General features: G+C 41.2%; 1 protein-coding gene and 1 pseudogene across 1 annotated transcript in view; one reads left to right on the top strand and one right to left on the bottom strand.

Annotated features, from left to right (window-relative positions):
- PLPP3 (phospholipid phosphatase 3) overlaps positions 1-21,042 on the bottom strand; it is an 82,635-nt gene that overhangs the window by 47,336 nt on the left and 14,257 nt on the right. The gene's annotated exons all lie outside the window — the stretch shown is intronic.
- LOC143654406 (small ribosomal subunit protein uS15 pseudogene) lies at positions 3,424-3,852 on the top strand (annotated as a pseudogene).

The following is a 21,042-nucleotide window of genomic DNA, read 5'->3' as shown; positions in this document are numbered from 1 at the left end:
TGATTTTTTTTTAAATCACTTAAGGCCAGAATGGTCAATCCAACTACTACTTAGAGGTTCAAAATACAAATATTTATGTTGCTTGTAAGTGACAGAGTTTCTATTTAAAGTAATTAGTTGCTACTGGTCTTGGAAATGTGCAAACTTTCTTTGGTTTACGATATTCGTCCAGATTTTTAGACTGGACACAATCCAGATGAGACAAAACTAAGTTTACTATGAAGGCATTTCCCCACCTTTGAAACAGGCTGCCACAAAAAACACTTGCTGTTGGCTGGTGTAAACATGCTGTATTCTGGATCTAGAGTTTTTCCTTGACAAATGCTCATTTTTCAGTACTGGAAAGTTTGGGCCCTTCACAAAAAGCAGACTGTCGAAACCAAAAGCAACTGTATGGTAGAAATGAAAGAACTGATGGCAGATCTAGTCCTGGTACCTAAGCCTCCTCACTTCAAGCCCAGCACACTTAATTCAGTTCAACCAACATGTACTGACAGTTACTTGCATACTAGGCACCCTGTTAGGTGCTGGAAACACAAAGATGAGCAAGATACTGCCTGTGAGTTCCCCACAGCTTTTGCAAAGTCTCAGGTTCCATGCTAAAGGGAAACCTGTCTTTGGTCTAATCATGGGTGTTAAAGAGAACTTTGGATGGCCTTTCTTATTTGAAAGTGCTTAAAGTGAGAATACTTCATTCTTGAAATAATATCAACCTACTTAAAATCCCAGCTCTGGCTGTTCTGGCCTTGAAAGGTGGATTTTTAAAGGGTTTCATCAGCAACTAATAAGCAAACTAGCCAGTGGCTTGTGGTTCTTAACTAGCACCTTTCATTGAGACAGCTCCAGACCTCTTCTGTCACCATTAGGTATTTCACAAATAAGATACTTGACTTCTAATAAAGCCCTACACCCAGAGCCAACAGGACTTGCATTCTCTCCACTCCAGGAAAAGCTCTGAGTCACTTCCCAATACATCCTTCTTCTCTTTCAGTCCCTCTTTTAAATAAGGATGGGATGGGAGTAAACTTACATTTGCCTACAATGTGCTAGGGATTTTGGATACTATCAACTGATTTAACTTTCAAAACAATCCTCTAAATTATTAGTAAATAGCCAAAGTACTGAAGGTTAGAGAGATTAAGTAATTTTCTGTGTCCACTTTACTGAAAAGAAACAGAATCACGATATGGAATAGACTGGTCTGGTTCTAAAATTCATTTAGAGATGGGGTCAATTAACTTTTCTTGCTAAGTACACATGAAATACGTTATGCAAATATAACCAACCTAGAACATCAACTACAAAGCTCTAGAAAGTATATCTTGACCTTGAACAAGGATAAGGATCAAAGGTTCTTCCTTAGTTTTGGGGATGGATTTATACAGATCCAACCACTCTCTCCACCTCAGTTTTCCATATGACTCAAATGCCCTCAAGTGCAATAGGTGCCCAGAGCCAGCACACAGCAAGAATCACATGTGCATAAAGCACAACACTGAACTCTTGCATAATCACCTTTATAATCACAATTCTGTGAGGACATGTTTTTAATATCTGGATTAAAGAACAAGCTGAAAAACTCCTATATATCCTTCAAGACATAAATATTTCATCTACAAAAGATTCACTTATCCATGTAACCTAATCTGACAGGATTAGTTGATCTTTTTCCAATCTCCCCATGAACTTTGGTGTCAAGCAGACAGGACTTCATATCCCACTCCCATCACCTTCCATGCTTTCTCTTTTATAACCTTCAGCAAGTCACTTACCTCTCTGAATTTCCTTTTCTACAATAGGACTTTGTGTAATAGTTCCTAATGTGATTTGCTTATAGGGACAATTGCAGTATATAAAACATCCAGCAACTGACTGGCTTATAAAATGTTAAGTCTTGCTCCCATATGAGATGGAAGCTATTGAAAGTTTTTAAGTAGAAGGAAGATGATCAGAGTTCTGTCCAAAGCTTGCTCAAGTAGCCGTGGGCTGGCCAGCCACTTCCCAAAGGCAATCTGATCACAAGGGGAAAGCAGGCTCATAAAATGTTAGATTCCAGGGATTTCTTGGGATTGTGTAAACAGATGGGGCTTTGACAGTGGTTAGCAGGACGTGGCACCCTGACCCAGGGAAGAAAGATCACAACAGGAACCCCACCATAAATGCTCAAAAGACAACATGAGGCTGCATGGGAGGTAAGTCTATAAAGGTGAAAGAAAAAAAAATTCATTTTTCCAACAGTTAAACATGCTTTTGTCAGCGTGAGTGCTCCCATCCAAGCTGTGCCGCCCAGGTGTACACAAAACACCACATTCACATGGTGGTAAAATAAACAACATGTGGACTGGCAGGACATCAGACACCTGGGAGGGCCAAAGTTCAAGATAACCCAAAGGCAAGACAGGAGCCAGATGCAATGTCAAAAGTAAAAAGTGGAAGCATTATTGCAAAACCTGTAAGAACAAAATCAAGCTGGCAAGCAATCCAAGGTGTCAGGGCAGCTCAAAGTACCCCATCAAGCAATGGTGATCCAAGTTCTAGGTCAAAGTTCACAGATTCACAGCCCACAGCCAAATCTGGCTTGCAAGGATGTTCTGTTTGGCCCACCCAAGGTTTAATTTTTTTTTTTTTAATTAGCTGCTAACACTTAATAACTCACATGACAGCGAGATAGCTTTTCTCAAAAACCAGCTCTAACATCAGGCGGCAATGCCGGCAGTGATAACTGCAGTCGCCTTCCTTCAGACCGAGCACCCATTCTCCAAGGCAACCCCCTCTCCCCATTTTCTCCCTGACACTAATGCTGTGCGTCACTTATCATTCTCATTGAGCTTGTACTTTGTACTGTCAGTTTTCTCACACCTGGTCCACTTATGTTAACCAGCTGACTCTGACTCCCTTCTGTAAACTGACTTTTCTATTTCTGCTTGTCATGGTTTGAAGCTGTCATGTACCCCTGGGGAAAAAAGGTCATGTTCTGTTAACCCATTCTTGCAGGTGCAGACCTACTGTGGGTAGGACCATTTGGTTAGGTTATTAAAATTGAGAGGTGACCCACCTCATTCAAGGTGGGTCTTATATGCTTTTTACTGGAGCCTTTTGTGAGAGAAAAAGCCTGGGAGAAGCTGAGAGAGGAACCACAGAAGCTCAGAGAGGGAAGCCACTGGAATCAGAAGCTGAAAGCAACGAAACCTGAAGTGAAGACCCAGCAGATGCCCGCGATGTACTTCCTCATGTGACAGAGGAGTCCCAGATACCAGGAGCTTGTCTTCAGAGTCCAGGTGTCATCGTGTTGATACCTTAATTTGGACATTTTCATGGCCTAAGAACTGTACATTGTAAATTAATAAATCCCCATTATAAAAGCCAGTCCAGGTTTCCTCCCTTACTCTCTTTTTTGCTGCCTGACCCACTTTCACAGGTGGTATGCGTGCTCCAGGGAATGGCCTGTCCCAGTCGGCTCTGCCCTATTGCTGCAGCGTCCCCACTTGAGGACATGAAGGAGCAAATCTACAAACTGCCCAGGAAGGGCTTAACTCTTTCACAAATCGGTGTCATCCTAAGAGATTCAAATGGTGTTGCACAAGTACATTTTGCAACAGGCAATAAAATCTTGAGAATTCTTAAGCCCGAAGGACTTGCTCCTGATCTTTCTGAGGATCTCCACTGCGTAATTAAGAAAGCTATTGTTATTCAAAAGCATCTTGAGAGAAACAGAAAGAATAAGGATGCTAGATTCTGTCTGATTCTGATTGAGAGCTGAATTCACCGATTGGCTCAATATTACAAGATGAAGCATGTTCTCCCCCCATTTGGAAATGTGAATGCTCCATAGCCTCTGCCCTGGTTGCATAAATTTGTCCATGTGCTTAGGCAGTAAAGTCATTGTTTAACCAAGAAGGAAAAAAAAAAAAGTCAGTCCATTTCTAGCACAATACATTCTGGCAGCTTTAGCAAACCAAAATACTGATCTAGATGAATTTGGGAGTCTTTGACAAACCCATAAAAATATAACGAACTCTTGATCCAACAATGTCCTCTGAAGTAGATAAGAGCCACATGAAACATATGTACACAGGTATGGGTATGTGTGTGTATGTGTTTATGTGTATGTGTGCAATCAACTGAAGACTGAGCCTCCTATCTATACTCATTGATAAATTCAGGGATTATGACAAGTCACCACTGCACAGAAGTGGGCAATGTTTGCATTTTAAATATGAGGAAACTGAGACTCAGAAGCCACACAGCCAGCAAAAGGATCAAGTACTTGAAGCCAAGGTTTGTTAACTATAAGGCCCTTAGCAAGTTTATTCCATGAGTCTGGCATTGGAACCACAATGAACATTTGCCTTACCGGCCAGTGAAACAATGTGCGAACCCTATTTAATAGTGTTGTTATGATTGAAAAGGCATGATATGGCCCAGCTTATATATCTCTATATAATACTAAGTGGTATAATCAAAGAGTTCTATTTTTTAAGGCAACAATATTTCAAAGAAAAATAAAAAACAGCCAGAATCTCATTTAGTCTAAAGAGTAAAAAAGCTAGGTGAGGGCAGGCCACGGTGGCTCAGCAGGCAGAGGTCTCACCTGCCATACCAGAGACTCGGGTTCGATTCCTGATGCCTGTCCATGCCAAAAAAAAAACTAGGTGAGAAGAAATTTAAGAATTAAAGCCCTTCAAGTATTCATTGGAATTACCAATCTGACTCTTAATGGAGTTAACCCATCAGTGACATGCCAAATACATTTGAGCTAAGAGATTTCAGCAGTCATTGATTCCATTTAACTGATGGGAAGACTGAGACTTTGTAAATACCTCTAGCATTGTGATTATTTGCTTCCTGTGTGTATCCCACACTAGCAAAAATCTCTTCAAAGAAGGGTTTATATTTTATTCACCTCTGCATTCCCAGAACAAAGCATAATCCCCAGCACTTAATGGGTGTTCAAAAAATGTGTATTAAATAAATGTACAGGACTCAGAATAAATGTATAAAACTCAGAAAACGTGGCTCCATCCCAAATAAACTATGTAATTTTGGGCAAGTAACCTTTCTAAACTTCAGTTTCTTCATCTACAAACTGGGAATAATAATCCCTGCTCTACCCACCATTTCCCAGAGTTGTTATGAGAATTAAATGTGAAAGTACCTTGTAAACCCTATGAATCTCAATAGATTTCAGTAGTGTCGTTAAAATTTCAATACAGGCACCATGGGACTCGACTTTGTAGAACAAACAAATGCACCCGTTCCAACTCCGTATCAAGTACACTCTATGACCCATCAATCCTATTGGTTCCCTTCTGAATTTTAATCTCTCCCGCATCTCAAATCCTGTTTTTCTAATGCAATCTTCCAAGTAACACAATACCATATATCCTGATGAAAAGTAGATAATTTCATAAGGAATTATTTCTAGGAAACCTAATCAGGGTGGTTGGGCTGGATGTCATTTAAGACCCTTGTTCTTCACAGCTTTCCAACGTGCTTACTTGGCAATACAAATACTAGTTATAAAGAACCCAAAGGAAAGCTGAAGAAGCTACGGCACAGATTCTCAGCTGCTACAGCCCCACCCTGTCCAGGTCCTCAAGGTCTAAGGGATCAATTTTAGCACACCCCTAACTCATTTGTTAGGATTTGCATGGGAATCTCTTGTTCAAGTTGCTTAACTTCTCTGAGTTTGGGAGTGCTCAATAGTAAAAAGAGGATGCTAATACCCACCTTGAAGAGCTGTCAGGGTAAAATACCATCTGGTAGATATTTAACAAGGGTTAGTACTCTTCTCTCCCAGTCCTGAAAATCTACTATCCAGCTAGCTGTCTTGTTTACACGATGCCAATCAACAGGCTTTACTGGTTTCCTCAGTAAGGTAGCTGGCTAACCTGGAAAGGGCTGGGTCAGCTCAGACAAGGACTGAATCTTCGAGTTCAGCAAGATTGGAGCAATTTCAGGTTGCTGCGGATAAGACAACCCTCAACCCCAGGAGCACACTCCCCATTCCCAGCCCTGTCAATGTTCCTTTTGTAAAACACAGAAACCTTCAAATCTGACAGCTGCCACCTGCACAAATAATTCAAGGATGTAATTTTGTAACTGAATACAAACCCTGAAAGCTGAAAAGTTTGAAGTCCAAAATAATCCCTTTGACCTGCTGCCTAAAAGCTCACAAATCGCTTTTTAATTTGTAGTTTATTTCCTCTCCATGTGCTGTCCTTAGAGGGTACGTTTTCACTTTGGAAGTATCCAGCGAGTGAATAACAAACGCAACACCTGATGAAAGGATGAGTCAATCTTTTTTCCCAGATATTCAAGCCTTGGCCCACACTTCACTGAGTATTCCAAAAGAATGCTTTGAAGAAGGAAACTCCTCTTCGTTGTGGGTTACAGAAATTATTAAGATGCAATCTCTGCCCTCAAAGAATGCACACGCTGGGGACGACGACCCAAAATGCAACAGGATAGGAGCTGCCACAGAGGCATTTTTAAAGTGCTCTGGGAACACAGAGGACGCTTCAGCACATGATCCAGCAGCCATGCAATACTTGTTTATTAACTAGCTCAATAAGTATATCATGGGTGGGCCACGGTGGCTCAACAGGCAGAGTTCTCGCCTGCCATGCCAGAGACCCGGGTTCGATTCCCGGTGCCTGCCCATGCAATAAACAAACAACAAATAAATAGCGAAGATTCCATGCCACCGTTTGAATGCCAATGATGTACTTAAGCTCTCCAAAAAATCCAGGACTGGAAAGTTCCCTCAACCCAAGAAGTTAACAAAACGGTTGCTGTGTTTCACCCTTAGACCCTAAGGAAAACTTAGAAAAGTAGTTTGAGGACGTCCATCTAGTTCCCTAAAATATCGATGTGGAAAAGATGTATGTTGGAGAGGAAATAAACTGGCACTGATCAATCCAGAGGGGAGTTTTCTTACTTGGGAAAAACGTTTCTATTTTAATCATCACTAAAATCACTGTAAAAGAAAATAAATTGAAGCCAAATAGGGGGTCATTCTACTTTGTGTGTCTATTTTAGCAAATTAGCCAGCTTTTTGACTATAGAGTAATGGAAATATCATGTGGTCTGAGTTGGGTCAGCCAATATTCCAGAGAGTAAAATCTGTTCAGTAAAGAAATGCTTGATATCAATAAGAAGATAATACAAGTGAATTTGGGAGTACTTGTCAAGTTTCTGTTGCCAAGGCAACATTAAAACAAATAGTAATTAGCAACTGATAATAATAACTAGGATTGTCATCAGTCTTCTTTTCTGCTGCTAACTGTAACTGCAGAAACTCACTTTTGCTCTCTTAGGCTCCATTTCTTCATGTGTAAAATTAAAGGGGTGGTTTTACCTGGTATCTGGTGGACCTTTCCAATTTTAGGATTTGTCCTCACAGGGCAAATGGCCATCACACCTACTAGCTATGCTGACCAGGAAAACAGAGAAATATGTGACTTTCTTTGAAGTTTATGAAGGTAGACTGGCAGAGCTGAGCCATCTGGAATTCAAAGATGCTCATTTACAAGGAACAGCTACCAAAAATACCCCCATGCTTTCAGATACAAACTAAATGACTGGCAACTCATGGCTCTGTAGAAGAAATAGGCATCATCAAAAATGGAGAGTGGGCTAGGGGCAGGTGGGAATTTGCACTGAGCTACTGTCATGAAGAAGATATTCTTCTAGGCACTTTATAGTGCACCGCATTTATTCCCCTCAATAATCCTTTCTAGGTAAGCAGTATGAGCTGGGTTTTAAAAAGGCCAGAATTGAAGATGAGAGACAAGACTGCAGAGTTAAAGAGCATCAAGCAGAACAGGCAACAATGCTGGGCCAGGCTGACTTTTTACAGTTCTATACAGCCATCTCATTTTCTATTTTTAGGTGCTTTGACTGGAACTGAGAATGGGTGTCCCTAGTAAACTGACCAGCCCTCTCCCTGCAGAGGGCTATCCAGGTGCTCTGGGGCCTACCCCTCCCCCACCAGGGTGGGGTTAACAAAATGCAGGTATTTGGATACACGTGGGAGAACTGACTGCAGGAAATAATTCCTGGGTGGTTTGCTATAGGAACCCTATTGTTTCAGAGGAGGCTCTTTTGCCAAAACTCTCCAGGAAGTCACTGCTCTGTGATGTATTTTTCAGCTGTTGAGAGAAAAGAGTGGTAGTTCCTGGGATATTTCAGCAATGGTTATGGAAGCCAGGCCTTAATCCTTGCAATGTAGCAAGGAGCCAGCTTCCCTCAGTGGGACACAATGCCTAGAGTCCTTCCAAATAAAAACATAAAAGCTGCACCGTTTCCCTTTACAACCTCTCAAAACATGTGAACCAGCCAGCTGGAGGGGGGTGGGGGTGGGGTGGAGAAGAGAGGGTAGGGAAGCCCAAGGGGTTTCAGACGTTCCCTGCACCCCTCCTCCCATCTTGACCCCACCCACCTGACCTCTCCACTGTGATAAATTACAAAGCCCCCACTGTTCTCTCTGCCTGTCCTCCCCACCAACCCACCCACCACCACATACACTTAAGGGCTAAATGCCAAATAACATGATTCCCCTTCATCGTGGTGTTGCCACGAAAGCTGCCTGGTCTGTTTGCCTGAAAAATTGAAGGTTTTCATGGCAATCTGGGCTCCCACTAGAGCTCTCCCTTTGTGGAAGTAGACTTGAAAAGAAATGGAAGAATCCTCGACTGGAACCTAATTGGAAAGACAAGAGGGGAGAGCCAGGAGGGCCCTGAAATTGCAAGTGTGTGCAAGGCCTTCTCTCAGCCTCTCTTTCCTTCCTTCTGCACAGTGTTACTCTCTGTAATGGGTAGCCCCACCTCACAATGCAACATTATTATATAAAGCGAGAGGGGGCTAGGGAGTACCTACAGTAGGTATATCATCCACGGATACAAACTGGTATCCCTGTGCATGATGGAAATCGCAGAACACGGTTTCACACCTCATATGAATCAACTGAGCACCAAAAAAATCAAAAATCGTTTTTCAGGTTGTTTAATTTTCTTATACTTTGGAATTGAGCTGGCCCACTACAGTTCCTCCCTTGCCAGGTTGTAGCAGTGAGACATTAGACTAGTGAGCTCTTAGGACCTGTTTTCTCATCGACAAAACAGGCCACGCAGTCTTGAAGGAGTGTGGGGAAGACTTCCTGAGATGATGTGTTAAGAAACCTGGCACACAGGTGCGCTGATGTCCCCTCCCACCTCACCCACCCCTAACTCACTTTCCACCCATCCCCACCATAAGTATGCAGTGGTGGGGGTGGGGGTGGGGGTGGGGGTGGGGTGGATTCTTGGGACTAGGATAGGATCCGTGAGAAACATCCTCTCCTATCATATTCTTAGTACTGCTGAGTGCAAGACTGTGTATGTAGGCTCTTACTTGTCCATCAAGATGACAGAATAGGTCTTGGAGAATCAATTATTCAACAAACTCACCCTTTACAAATCCTATCCAAATGAATGGTTTGATGCCTTTCAGTACATTTACTATACAAAATACTGAAAGAGCAGTGCACTTCAAAAGGCTCACAAAAAAACCCAGGCCTGGGTTTGGCAAGAGTTCCTCAGCCACTGGGTTTTTCTGTGTGTGGTTTATAATAACATGCAGATCTGATGCCAAGTCCTAATCTATTAAGGGACTGCCAATTAGCAGGAGGCTTAGAGCTGCAGGTTTGAGAACTGGGGACCGGGTCTAATTAGGCTTGCAAATCACTTCTCTCCATTACCCCTCTCAATCTGACACAAGGTATACTGGCCAATTGTTCTGAATATATATCCTTTCTGTATTCCAAATGCCCACGTTTTTTTGGTCTTGTTTGTTTGTTTGTTTTAACGTTCGAGGTCTAAAGGCTAGTGCTTATTTTCATGTCTGCTTTTAGGGTAGAATTGGAGATTGAACAAGAGTATCCTCTGGACATTGGTTCTCAGATTTGGTCAATCATTAAAATCATCAGGAGCTCTTATAAAAAAGATTGTAAGCTCTTCCAGAACCACTCAATTCCTCAATCAAAATTTAGGGTGGGGGTTGGCAGGGGAAAGGGTCCTAAGAATTCTAATTTCTCACAAGAACTTCAGATGATTCTATCCCAGGGTGATTTGGGAATCACTACCCTAAGGAGTAAACACAATTGCATTTTTTAATGAGTTGGCTTTCAACCTTTAAAACTGAGATGTAATGCTCATAAAACACAATTTACATATGCATACAGCAATAAACACAATTTTAAACTGCATTAAATATTTAGCGAGCTCATATTATGTACTGTGGATGGGAAATACAGAGATGAATAAAACAAGGTTCCTGCCCTCAAAGAGCCCCCTGTTTAGTGGGGCCCAGTAAAATCCGAATTGAGAAACCAGCTTCCCAGCAGGGATCCTGTGAGAACTCAAACTTGCAGTTCTCATCTCACTTTCTCGTCTGTTTAGCTGCAAATTTAGCTTTCCGCTATCTTTGCCAGGACAGCCCCAAGAAAGAAAAGGAATGATTTCAAATGCCAAACACCAGAGGCCTATCTTAAAAGGGGGGAAAAAAAAAGACCGAGAAACATATGGTTTCAAGATATAGAAGAAATATGTGCCTTAAGACTGCCTGGTTTAAAAGAAACCAAGAGTGGGGAATAAAATTGGGAGGCCCTCTGAGAAGCAGAAGGAGCACCAGGCTGGGCTGGGTCTCAGGATCCCAAGGCTAGATTCTTTCATGACTTCAATTGGACTGGTTGGTCATACCCCAAAGCAGATTCAGCACTACCATTTTTCCCTGGAGCGTTCATTGAAGTCCACTGGTTAAGTTTCAACAGTATGGAGAACCTCCTTTCTCCAGGACACTCTGGAAGAGATGCTGGCCTCAATGATCTCTAACCAGCTCTAAAATTAAGTTTTGTGGTTATGGCTCTCAAACAAGACTGACTTCCTTGTCAGCAGGGGCAACGTCTTATATGTTTCCTCCTCACAGCAGATACTCAAACTAGGAAGACGCCTGAGGTAGGGAGTCTCTTAGATCGCTGTGGTGGCCATGTGGAAGGCACTGGATGGAGGAGCCTGCATAGTTGGCCACCTGTTAACTGAGGTGTGACCAAATCACCTCCCCAAGGAAAAGCCTTCTGCATTTTTCAGACACATCCTCATCTACCCTGACTTTGGTGTATTAAGACCTCTCACAGCCATGACGCCACGCCAGGTCCTGGACAGCACAACTCAAATAAACACTGCCTGCTCTCCAGGAGCGTCTGTGACTGGCTCCTCCTTCTTTCAAACACCTCTCTGAGACTGACTGCTAGAGTCTCCCTAGGCAGACTCTCTCCAGTCATCTCAGCACACAGCCCTATTCAGGACCATACCTAGATCTGGAATACAAATAAACAGCTAGAAGGGAAGTCTCTCTGTTGGCAACTGAGGTATAATGGCAAAAAGCGCCGTATAGCTTGAAGGGTGTAGATTTTGGAGTCAGACAGGCCTTTGTTCTAGTCTCTGTCTTAAACAAGTTAATTAGCCTCTCACGGTGTAAGAAAACGAGAGGAGTAAGAATGTGTGACAATGCTTCCAACAATTCCTGACATGCAGAAAGTGCTCATAACTGCTATTTTATGAATATGGGATGGTGTTCCTTCTGCAGGAAGGAGCCAGACGAGAATAACCTTGGCCCACCATAAAGAGATCCATTATTTATTTCATATACAATTAATAAGAGAAAACCTTTCAGAAAAAAAAAAAAGCTTAAAAATGCATGCTACTGCCAAAAATGACTTGGAATTTTTAAACATTTGTTCAATTTTTTACTGAGCAATTTCTAAGTACCGGCTTTCAAGCTAGACACCAGGAAGATGTAAGCAAAAAGATAAGGCCTCTGGCTCAGATTTTACTGTCAGGACTCTAAATAAACCCATATTTATTATCCATACTGAAAAGAAGAAATACAAAGAAATACAGTCTTTTCTCCAGACCTTTAATCTATTACTCTAATACTCTAACTGAAAGAGAGAGGGGGGAAAAGTTGTGTATGTAGCTCAGGTATCTATAAACACATCAGAACTTTTTCTTCTAAATGTAGTTGTTCAATAAACCAATCAGCCACTGTCGCTTCAATGAGTAAGTACAGATGTCACAAATCCCACCTGCAGTGTGAATCCAAAGAGAAAAAAGCCAATCTTAGATATCATGACACTCTCTGGGTAAGGTTAGGCCATCAGCTGGTAGATTCAAGGCACTGGCACCTCTGAATTCAAGCATGATGTCACTTGCTAATCAGGCTTGTTGGTAAAAGCACCAGGTAGGACACAGTGATTGTTCAAGAGCATATAAACATTGTGACAAGACAAAGTAAATTTGGATTCTCAATGTTTGGAGAACACATAGCATGAGCAACATGAACGATGAACACCTGGAGATTCTAGCAAGATCACTTGCTAGATCACTAATTGTCCCTTCTTGACTCACATCGCTAAATCCTATCTGTTTCAGAGGAATCGATTTTCAAATGTGTGGTTTAGACCCATAGCCACTCTTCTATGGTTGACGGCACCCAGTTGATCCAGGTTCTCACAGCCGAAGTGCTGTTGCCAATGGGTCTGCCAAACCCTCCTTTTCCTGTTGTCGCTGCGGCTGTTCTATTCCCCAGCCCACTCCTCTGCCAATCTCACCAAGTGCGTCTTGTTGGGTGATGAAAGTTTTTGCTTAAGTCGAAGTTTTGAAATATAAAAATGAAAATTAGAATTCGCTAGAATTTAAATTATTTTCTTTTCCTTGAGTTATGTATTTGCATCTTCTCCATGTTCACTGCTTCATCTAACCGAACTTTTCCCTGCTGTTCTCTTTCTTTTGACTGGTTTGCTGCTATTCGGAACATCTGTGAAGATGAGCATTAGATGTTTCACTTCAGGGTAGGCCAAATTTAAAGACTAGTTTGGATGGTGGGGAAGGGGATTTGCACAATGGGATGTACGCTTTAAGAGGCACTGTCTCCTTCACTTTGAGTCCTCAAGTTTTGGTGCACTGGATTTTGAGCTCCTTGAGTAATGTGTCTATTTAATGTCATAACTGTAACAACTTCTTATATAGCAGGTGTTCAGTAAGCATTGCCTGATTTAGTGGGTGAATGAATGAATTATGAATTTGTTGGTTTGGTTCTTGGAGGAAAATCATTGGTCTTTATTCAAGTCAGACATCGTTACAAGACTGGTATGATCCACACACCTTCATGGACCATTTCCTTCTCAGTTCAAAGACATAATGTTGCAGGGCCACTTTTTGTAGGTGTGGTGACAATGGAAAGATAATAGCTTCTGAAGCTAACTTTTGAGGGTTTTGAAATAAACTCACACTGTATGGAGAAATTTTATACTTCCTTCATCGATCTCTAAGTCCCTCTTCTCTTCATCAAGTCCCAGGGTGCTTTTCCAGTCCCACATTGCTCTGTGCTGAAGCCAAAGCCCAGTTTCTAGCCTCAAAAGGCCCTTTGTTTGGGCTCTCTTTCCAAATCAGCGTATCCCGAGCTTGAACCCCAGTGCTTTTGAGAACTCCAATGCCTTGGCTTTGCCAGCAGGTTTGTGGGTCCTTAACAACTTTCAAAAACCTCAATGTGAGGGCATGTCTATAGCTAAGAAACTCTTTTCATGGGAGGGGGGAGAGGGAGTATTATTTTAAGAGCTGCACAAACAACTTCAAATTGACTCTTTGGTATTTAATTGCTACCAGAAGACTGAGAACTTCTTGTTCTCTTGTATATAATTAAGATGATAGTTTTAATCAACTTTAAATGATATTGGTTAATATGCTCTGCTCAATCTCTCAGGCAGGTTTTGCCTCAGAACACTGGAATGCATTAAAGTCAAATTTCCAACATGTTCCCTCCCAATTGGAAAACACCTTCAGCAAGCTCTGATGGAAAGGTAACTACATTTGTGCAGCTGCCATATGATTCTCTGGAAGGATTCCAAAGTTACTTTTCAAAGATCAGATAAACTGTGTCTAATCCATACTTTGTACATTACACATGCCATAAATCCAGGTAGCACTCTCTTATACACTTATTTGTTCCAAAGCTTGCCAATTCTCTATGACAGCTAGTTTCCAAACACTTAAGGGTCAGGACAGATTAAGGAATAAGGGCTTTCTATCTGCCAGGGATCTTCCAATAAAATCTGGGGAATACCTGTAAGATAGAATGGTTGGCCCCATTTTACAAACAAGGGAACTGAAGTTTACAGAGGTTACAACACACCCTTCAGTCCATAAAGCTAGCAAATGGTGTGGCCAAGATTTGAACTCAGAACTGTCTGACCCCAAAACACATTCTCTTCCTAATGTGTGATACTGTCTTTTAAAGTTTAAAACTTTGCAAGTTTGAGTTAACATTTTGGAAATTTGTGATGGTGAATCTCTGCCTCTCTCCTCTTAGGTAGCACCCTGAGAGAGGATTCAGCAATTCAACCCATTTAAAGACCTCTCATTAACATTCACTGTACTAATGCTGAATCTGCAGATCTCAAAGGCCATCTAAGACAACTGTTTCATTATTTAGATAAAGTTAGGCCAGTGGAGTAAAAATGACTTGTTTAAGGTCACTAACTAGTGCCAAAGCTGGAATGACTTAAGATCAGAAGCAAAAGTACTCTGAGAATGGAGGAGTGAGGGAGTAGGGGAAGCAGAAACCATCCCTTAAGAACGCATGCTCTTTCCAATGGGCAGAAAAGGAGATGGTACTTTAGAAGAGGGAAGACTTTAAGTAAAGGCCAGAGGCAGATATCTCTGTGGTGTTTCTGGGAAACAATGAGACCAACTTGGGGAATACCTATGCATTCGAAAAAGATTGGAAGGAATCACCAACTATTAATAGCAAATACCTGGGGAGGAGGGGAGGGGAGGGACGCTGAGTGCTGGTTATGCCCTTTTAACATAATCATATTTTTGAAATATTTTTTACAATAAGAATGTATTACTGTGCTTTGGGATGCTATGTAAAGGTTTAAAAGGCTCTGTAGATTACTAATATGCATGGTCACTATCTCATTTACAGGTTAAACAAATCCATAGTGTAAAGGGATGCTTTGAAATATGGTATTCACTAGATTCGAACTTGACTCTGCACAAAGCAGAGAGATGTTTCCTCTAGATTTCGCCCTGTTTCTAAGACAGTTGACTTCACTGGGCCTGATTTCCCATCTGCAAAATGTGGGTGGGGAGAGGAATACTCAACACTTTCTAAGGCTCCTCTAACTCCCACCTTCTAAGATTGTTCTAAGTTGGTCATCAGTACCAGTCAGAGCTCATGTGAATAGCTACTCTGCTGAAGAGAAAGCCTCTCTGCAATGCCTCCCATGACAGTGGGCTTTAACAGCATTCTCCTAATTTGTCCGTCCAAACAGTGATGCTATCACCTTCAGAAGCCTTCCCTGTGCTTCCCTAGTATTCCTTACCCCATCCCCCGCAGCCCAAGCACAGAGTTAATAACTCCCTCCACTCTCCTTCCTCTGTGCGGCATACCTGTAATACCTCTAGAACTGCACTGCACCTCCCAATGTCCCTTCCAGAAGACAAAGGCAGAGAACACATCCAATTCATCCTTAGATCCCCAACACCTAGACCTAGTACAGTTCCTGGCACATTCAAGGTACCTGATAAGTATTTGTTGAAATGACGCTTAACCACCATTTGTTCAGGTGCTTTTGATTCTGAAAATAATTTGAATTATTTATGCTAATAATTATCAACACTGTACCAAACATAGCCATTACGACATTAAAATTATAAGAAGGTAGATTTGACATCAGCATAAGCTTTTTTTTTTTTTTAGGTGCATGGTCTGGGAATTGAACCCAGGTTTCCCACATGGAAGGCAAGCATTCTACCACTGAACCACCCGTGCATCTCAGCATAACCTTTTGAACAATATACGCTATCTGCAAGGAATAAATTTCCCATCACTGGAAGTATTTAGCAGAGGTTGGATGACAACCAAGAAAAGATGGTTTAAAGGGATTGTGCCCTGGATGGGTGTGGAAGTGGGAGGATGGATTGTTTTACAGTAAGACACAAATCTGGGGTTAATTCCTAATAGTTCCCTCTCTAAAACTCATTTTCATCATTTGTAAAATCAAAGTAATATACCCATTCCACAAGGATATTGCTGGGATTGAATTAAACACGTGAAACATCGGGAACATGTATTGTTAGTTGCCCTCTCTTCTGAATCAGACATTTTATCTTTCCAATCTCAACCCCTCTCAGAACTGTGAGAAGCAAGATTCGTTTAGATAAATATCTGGAAAAGGCAAACATGCAAACATGCATCACATGGGGATTGTTTTCAAAGTTCTTCCAATAGGTTAAAGCAATGAACCAAATAATTTTGAAGTGAGAGAATTAAGAATAAGTATGGTGATATGGCCAAATAGAAAAAAATCAAGGAGAAAATCTTTCTCTCTCCCCCTTTTAGTGTGAACTTCACAGCTGGAAGGGACAGAGAATTACAGAGGAAGTGCCCAGCTGGGCAGGTGTGCTAGAGAATTCTTGCTGGAAGATTCAACTGTCACATTCCACAGATGAGGCTACAGAGTCACAGGGAGGGAAAGTGCCCTGGCTAAGGTGGCCCAGTAACAAAATTAGGATGTAAATTCCCAACTTGGGTTTCTTTCCTCTACAGGAGGCTTCTCCTTTTCCTGTTCAGACCCCTCTTTAAGGCAAGATTAAGGTGGGAAAAATCACTCATTCTAAGTATAGCCTTAGCTCTGAGATTGGGTCAAGCACTTTATATACAAACTATCATGGCTAGCACAAACGTGGTTGTTTGACCAAGTTCAAAACAGCCATATAAAAGCAAAATTGAATTTAAAATACCTACCTGTTAAGTCAATTGCATATGCAGGTCTCTCAAGTCAGTTTAATACTTTATTATGGTTGTTTCAAAATCTAGCAACTGAAGATTTTTTTCCATTGCATCACAACGACTTACAGGAGGTATATATTAAGCACCCAGAGCTTTATAATTATAGTTAATAATAATCCAGCTATTTATAGAAAAAAGGGACATTGCCCCAGGGGCTACCACAAAATCAAGATTGTGGTATTTTTTTGTTTTTGCTTCTTGGCTCTACTTTCTGAAATAACTTTTTAGTTAGACTTGTTCAATAAAAATTGAACACCTAATTTATACAAGAACTCATAATCTATTAAACTGGAATGGTACAAAAATACAAAACAAAACTCTTTTTGCCTAAGAAAGGTCAACACAAAGTGCTATGGGAGCCCAAAGGAAGGATTAATTCTGCATAGAAGGAATCAGGAAAGGCTTCACAGAGGGGGTAGTATTTGATGTGACCACCAAGAGGTGAAGAGCACACACCAAGCAGAGAGGGAAATGACATGATGGGAGGGAGCAGGGCACAGTCACAGAATGGGGATGTCTGGGAGGAGGTGAAGTGGAGGGGGTGGGGGTGAGGGGGTGGGAACCACATTCTGAAGGGGCTCAAATGTGATGCTAAAGATTCAGTAGTTGTGAGGGGTTAAAACAGAAGTCATGTGCTGAAGAGAAGGCCTATGTGATCAGAACTGCAGTTTGGAAAATGACTTCCAAATTGTTACTGTAAAAAGGGCATATGGGAGGAGAGACTATTGACCTAAAAATAAAATCTGTTAAGAATGTTTTCTAGATCTGGACAAATAATGGCAAATAATGGGGTAGAAATAGAATCAAGAGGAGCTTTTACAAGTCTTACTTTACAATTTCCAAAGCATTTCCCTCTCTTTGTGATGCCACACCATTTGGTCTCAACAGCTCCGTGAGGTAGGCAGGGAATGAATCAGCACCCCTGTTTTTATGAGAGAGAAGTAATGACCCAGAGAAGTGCAGGGGTTTGTCCAAGGTCACCCAGCTAATATAAGACAGCCGGCCCTGGCATCCAGCTCAGCATGAAGCTGCTTCTTTGACTCTATTTTTTTATGTCATTTAATTATTAACTCAATATACCTGACTGTGTTTTGTCCAACAAATATTTATATATCTTTCTTCTTGTCTCCTCACCAGCTCCTTGAAAGTAGGAGTCACACTCGGTGCTTTGTATTTATCTCAGTAAGTAATGAAGGACAAATGAGATAGACAGTGGGCTCTCCGAAATGTTCTCACCTGTAGTTTTCTGGAAACAGAATAGTCAAGAGCCAAGGACGCACAATCCCAGTGGTTTTACGGGTATTTGCTTTTCCTTGGGGGTCCACCGCAGAGGGACAGCCCCTGCTACAACTCTTAGGATTTGAGGTGCCTCTTGCCAGCTGCTCTCCTGCTCTGCATTCCAAGTGTGAAGGATCTGTACAAAATGGGCCTGGACCTGCTCTAAGTCCTATTTAACTTTTCCATGAGTCCGTGTTTGTCAAAGCTTCATGCCAGCTCTGTCAGAAAAAGAAATGCCTCAAAACACTTTTAGGAAAGAGAAAAAGGGCCTACTTTATACACTTGCTCTCATGCTAATCACACCACCATTCACTTCCCAGCTGAATAGGGGCCCTACAATAGCCTGGGAAACACACACAGAGCCTTTTCCAAAGTGCAGTCTCCTTCACTCAAAATGTTGCATTTCCCTGGTTTATTAACTCCTTACGGAAGAATTAACAAACAACACACTCTGAAGTTGCTATCCCCTTCGCAGAAAAGCCATTTCATTACTGCATGAAACTGGCAAAAAGTTCTCCTTCCACGGCTTGTGACCTTTTCTTCCAAAGCTCTTCAAAACTGGAGGAACCGATAAAATAAATCGGGTAGAGGGAAATACTAGTGGTCAATGAGAGGGCGGGGGAAGGGATATGGTATGTATGAGTTTTTCCTTTTTTCTTTTTATTTTTTTCTGGAGTGATGCAAATGTTCTAAAAAATGATGATGGTGATGAATATACTACTATGCGATGATATTGTGAGCCACTGATTGTACACCATGTATGGAATGTTTGTATGTGTTAAGAATGTTCCTGTTTGTATGTTGTTCTGGTTTGTCTATTACAAAATAAAAATTAAAAAAAAAAATTTGAAAAAACACTGGAGGAACTAAGATTCTTTGTGGTATAATTTCAGTAAAGTGTGATACATGGTCCAAATGACCAGCTCAAAGCAGATTCTAGTAAAGTATCTCCTCTGGGAATTTAGAAGAGCTCTACTAGTAATTAAATAGTTGAATTATTAATACAGCATGTCACTACCCATCAACCAGTAAGAGCTGAGGGAGGCCTTGCTGACCAGGTTCCAAGGACATTGAAATGAACTCAAACCAGGTGAGGGCCCTCCTCCACAGGATTCTTGTGAAATTCAACTAAATAAATGTGTGTAAAGCCTCTAGCACATTGTCTGTTGTGTAGTAAGTATTCGGTAAAGCTTGTGCCTTTCCCATCCAGACTGGAGGCTCTAAATCTAATCTCTAATCTCTAGGAATATAGAGAAATAGGCAACACTAACAAGGGCAAAAGGTTTAAGCCCCAAATCAAACAGGAACACTTTCCAAGGCCTAATAATTTCATTTTTTAACTTTCTCACTTGCTTGCTTTCTTCCCAGAAAAGATTCAAATGTCGGTATTTATTCTTGGTGGAAAGAGTCCCAGGTGTTCCACCACTTACTAACTGTGTAATTCAGGGGAAGCCATTCAATCTCTCATGACTGCCTTACTGTAAAAATGGTTAGAGGAAATGCAGAGGGGCCAACTTCTCCAAGAACATCAGCTAGCTCCATGTCCCTATCCCATATCATCAACAGCTCCTTCCGGCATGAAAAAGCTAGAATGGGCATAGCCCAAATACCCTCAAAGAGTGGAAGAATGATCAAAGGTGATGGTGGAGTCATACAGAGAAGGTAGGGTTTAACAAATAAGTACGATTGTTGAATCATTATATTGATATTCTTTTAGTCTCCAGTATCTTAGAGCAACTGGAAGTAAAAACTTAAAATTGTGGAATTGTAACCCATACCAAACTCTGAAATCTATTCTAAACTAATTGTTGTGATGTGCTTTGAAATTTATTGCTTTTTTGTATATAAGCTATTTTTCACAAAAAAGAAAAAAAAGCCGATTGTGATGATAAATGCACAGCTATATGATGAGACTGTGAACCACTGGCTGTATACTTTGGATGATTACGGGGCATGGGAATATATAATATATATCAATTAAAATAAGTAATAAAATTTTAAAAATGCAATTAAAAAAACTGGCTAGAGGAGTAACTCCCTTTCAGGGTTATATGGTTTGATGAGATATGTTAATGTGCTTGAGTATAGAATAAGTGCTCAAATGATACTCCGGGTAAGGTGGTTTTGGTGTTTTGTTTAGTTTGCTTCTTTGAAGGTAAGTTGCTGGAGATCTCAAATGAGAAAAACTGAGATAAGAGAGGATATTTAAATTCAAATTCTCAGATGCATCTATTTATTATGTGGTACAACTGTTCAATTAAAGGGATTCTTGATTAATAATCAATGTTTGGATTTCACAGCTAGGGCAAGCACAGCTGCAAACAACTGATTTAGGGCCAAATCATAATTAAACGTACTTCGGCTCCATCAATGGCCTCAGGGAAATTAAACCTAAAATCAAGACAGTTTATTTTCCCCTGGGGTTGAAAGCCCTGTATTCTGAACCAAGTGTTTTAAATTTCCAGCCAGTCAATAGGAACTCTGCATTCCTACAATACCTGTCATGGAGACCTTTCCTAAGCAATGACTCGTAGAGGTGTGAGTCGAGTCTGGCCTTCCAGTGAACTACTCTCTCTTAAGAGTTAAATGAGGGCAGGCCACGGTGGCTCAGCAGGCAAGAATGCTTGCCTCCCACCCCAGAGGACCCAGATTCGATTTCCGGTGCCTGCCCATGTAAAAAAAAAAAAAAAAAAGAGTTAAATGAGAAGCCCACCAAACAAAAGACTAGTAAATTGGTAATACCTGTGGAAATATTCAAAAGTCCCAGATTGTTGGAAGTACCTCCCCATGGTCACAGTAGGTGCAGTTGCTTCAAAAGCAAACACTGTGCATTTAATCAAAATATCCATTAAGGTCAAAATGACAGCGAAA

The sequence above is a fragment of the Tamandua tetradactyla genome, chromosome 2, assembly GCF_023851605.1.
Source record: "Tamandua tetradactyla isolate mTamTet1 chromosome 2, mTamTet1.pri, whole genome shotgun sequence".
Classification (NCBI taxonomy): Eukaryota; Metazoa; Chordata; class Mammalia; order Pilosa; family Myrmecophagidae; genus Tamandua; species Tamandua tetradactyla.
Note: the sequence above shows the minus strand (reverse complement) of the source record. Positions and strands in the feature narration are given on the sequence as shown.